The 3,662-nt window shown below is 40.0% G+C and overlaps 1 non-coding gene across 1 annotated transcript; it reads right to left on the bottom strand.

Moving 5' to 3' along the window:
- Nucleotides 1–609: 609 nt before the first annotated feature.
- Nucleotides 610–715, bottom strand: LOC118486864. Its single transcript, XR_004880031.1, has one exon. It is a non-coding gene; the product is annotated as a small nucleolar RNA R71 (small nucleolar RNA).
- Nucleotides 716–3,662: the final 2,947 nt, after the last annotated feature.

Raw genomic sequence — 3,662 nt, 5'->3', positions numbered from 1 at the left:
GTAGGTTACCGGTTGGGGTACAACATGTTCGACCACAAGGGTCACAATTGCAACGTCCTACACCGTTACAACAAGTTCGTCCACAAAATACACAACATCAATTCCAAAGGCCAATTCAACAACCACCGATGCAACAACATCAATTTCAACCACCATTTGTACCTCAAGGACCTATGCAAAGACCAATGGGTCCTATTCGTCCAAGGGTTCGGTTGGGTGTACCAAGGAGACATCTTTAAGAACATGCAAGAGGTATAGAAGCACATTTTAGACCGGTGATCACTGATAATCCTTCACCGGTAGTTATTCCTCACAATGATCAATGGAGAACATTTGAAGTGCGAACCAATTCGTTACAAAGTTTGCCAAAGTATAAGGGTCTAGCAATGGAGGAGCCTTATTTTCATTTGGAGGCTTATGATTCGATTTGCAACACTCTTGGGAGTCAAGGATTTTCGGTCGATGATGTCAAATTGGTGCTATTTCAATTTTCTTTAGAAGACAAGGCTAAAAAGTGGTTCTACACATTACCTTTGGCATCTATCTACACATGGGTGGAAATGCAACAAATCTTTTTGGATGAATTTTATATCGCTTAAAAGACAAATGATGCTAGGAAAGGGTTGAGAAGTTTTCAACAACAATCTGGTGAGAGGTTTCATGAAGCATTCGAGCGGTTTAACATGATGATCAAGAATTGCCCTCATCATGGGATAGAGTTATGGGAATTGATGAATGCTTTCCATGAGGGGTTATGTGCCGAAGATGCTCGTGATTTAATGTCTATCACCAATGGCACTTTTGGCACGAATTATGAGCACGATGATTGGGAATTTTTGGAAAAAATGGCGGTCACTTCAAAGAGAAAAGCTCAAGCATCAAGGAGAGCACTACCGGCCATTACCCGAACTCAAGTGCACGCGGTAGACGATGGTAATGTTCAGACTTCTAATCAAATTTATGACATTTGTGCACTTTGTAATGAGTTGGGACATGCGGCTGAAAATTGCCAAGGAGTGGAAGGGCAATATGAGGAGGTGAATGCTTTGCAAGGGCAACGAGGGGGTGGTAGAAATTACAACATGAACTCCAATACCTACCACCCCGGTTTGAGAAACCACCCAAATTTTAGATATGGAAATCCCTCAAACCAAGCCAACCCGAATTTTCAAGGAAGTCAAGGTAACTTTGCTCCACGCCAACCGTTCAATAATCAAAATGGGTTTTCGGGTCAAAGTTCTTCTGGTGGAAATGAGGTCATGGAGATGCTCAAGGCAATGCAAATAGAGATGCAGCGAAGAAATCAAATGGATGATGTTCGCATGCAAAAAGATGAAATCTGTGACAAAGCTATTCAATCGTTGACCACTCAAATGGGTCAACTTGCAAGTGACATGGCATTATTGAAGAAAGCAAAAGGTCAATTACCAAGTGACACGGTGATAAATCCCAAGAACACAAAAAGCATTAACATCAATGTGGTAAGCACCGTTCCAAATACTAAATTTAATGAAACATTGTTAACTTCTTCGTATCAAATGAACTCAGGTTTGGAAAAAGATGCCGAAGTCGAGAATGATAAAGATTATGGAGCGCCAATCGTGCCTATCCGAGTGGGGAAACTAAAAATTCCTCATGCATTACTGGATTATGGGGCGAGCATGAGTGTGTTACCAGGTGATCTATACGACATGTATGATTTTGGTCCGCTTCAGGATGTAGACACCATGGTGAGTTTGGCGGATGAAAGTTGGAGGCGTCCACGGGGAATGGTTAAGAATATTATGATTCGGTTGGGAGAATTCGAATACCCGGTGGATTTTCTGGTTTTAGATTATGCTACTACCATGATGGCCTCACAAGAAAGGGTGATTTTGGGTCGACTGTTTCTCTATACGGCAAATGCTCAAATTGATTGTAGAGAAGGAATCATTACCATGACCGAAAAGAACCGTAAGTTGTCATTTGATGTTCAGACTAAGATGATTAGTTACGATTTTGTTGTGGCGAAGGATAACGGGTTTAGTGAAAAGGCGTTTCAAAGAATGAGAAGAAATCACCCACCGGACCGTGAAGAAAAACATATGGGTTCAAGCAAGAGTGTATTTGATTACCCACCGAGTCAAAACGAGACGGATGCATTTTGCTCAATGGCACGAGGAAGTGATGGAGATGGCAGGAACCACTTCTTTGAGCCACCTTAAATTGGAGTGGCACGGTCTGGCTGAAGACCTGAAAACTTAGCGCTGCTCGGGAGGCAACCCGAGGTGTTTCACTGATCTTTTTATTTCTTTAGTTTTCTATGTTTCAGGGCCATGGCAACACTCAAGTGTGGGGAAGATGTGCAAATATTTGTGTGAAGGTGGTGATAGGAAATTAGATCATTTACAATACCTGTTGTGTCAAACTTCACCAGGTCAATGTACTTTTTCCTTAGACTTGTCATGTTCTTTAGCTTTGAAATATTGTTAGTTTATTAGTTTGCTTTTGTTTATAAAAAAAAAAAAAACAAAGTTGATGTTTTTGGTGTTTAAGCGATCTTCCCTTCAAAACCATACATTGGGGACAATGTATCCCAAGTGTGGGGATGAGGGGAAATTTTAAAAAAATTGTGAATCTTTTAAAAATCAAGCGAAAAATGGTCCAAATTGACCAGTTGATTATTAAATTGCATAACACACCGGCAACCCATATCCCCTTGTTCTTTCTTGGTGAGAGTTGAGCCACTACTTGAATTTATTAGAATACATTTTTTCTTGATGAGAGTGGAAATGGGTGGTGGTGCATTAGAACTTGTGCTTGAATGCGGTTTGAGGCCTTAGCTTGATATGCATGTGAAAAGGATTAGGGCAATTAAGTAGCCTCGTCATGGTGAGTGCGAGTGTGGGATTTGGGGGGTTGGACCTCATAAATTATATATACGAGCATGGTAGCGAGAGGGGCGGGGGTTTGGACTTTAGTAGCCCATTTGAGCTTCGAGTCGATCTTTTGTTAACCCGTGCCTACTTTTTCTTAAAAAATTAACCCGTATTTGACCCGGTCTATTAGTATAATCATCTGGTTCTAGTATGCTTGTTTGTTATGTTTGTTAAATCGAAAAAAAAAGAGATATGAAAAAAAAAGAAAAAAAAAAGAAAAAAAACAATGAAAAATGAAAAAAAAAATGAATGAGATAGTTTGTATATAGTTGTTTATGTTTTGTTTTAGTTAGAAATAAAAGACCGGGTTAAATCGTTAGCTACTTCACATATGTATTTCCATTTCCTACCCATTTGCCTTGCCGTGTTACAACCTTTAAGTCCCTTTGATTCACATGCATGTTTAGCATATTCTTTAGGCGAAGGACCGATTTGAGTACAAGCTTATTATTGTTCAACTACCCATTTGCCTTAATTGTGTTCTAGCTCATCTTTGCTAGTATTATTTATCACCGAGAGGAGAGTCATTGTGAGGGGTGTGTTATGCGGGGTTTAAGAAAAGTTAGTAAAATGAGGACATTTGTTTGCTTGATTCATGTTGATCGCTTGAGGAGTTATTAATAGTTTTGGACGAGTTGCTTGGGGGCAAGCAACGGTTAAGTGTGGGGATGTGACGGGTAGTCCGTAGGACAACCCTTAACGTTTATAAAGTATAATTTAATCCCGCATTTATCCATGTATTTA

The sequence above is a fragment of the Helianthus annuus genome, chromosome 14, assembly GCF_002127325.2.
Source record: "Helianthus annuus cultivar XRQ/B chromosome 14, HanXRQr2.0-SUNRISE, whole genome shotgun sequence".
In the NCBI taxonomy this organism is placed as follows: Eukaryota; Viridiplantae; Streptophyta; class Magnoliopsida; order Asterales; family Asteraceae; genus Helianthus; species Helianthus annuus.
The sequence above is the reverse complement of the archived record's forward strand: the minus strand, read 5'-3'. Positions and strand labels throughout refer to the sequence as shown.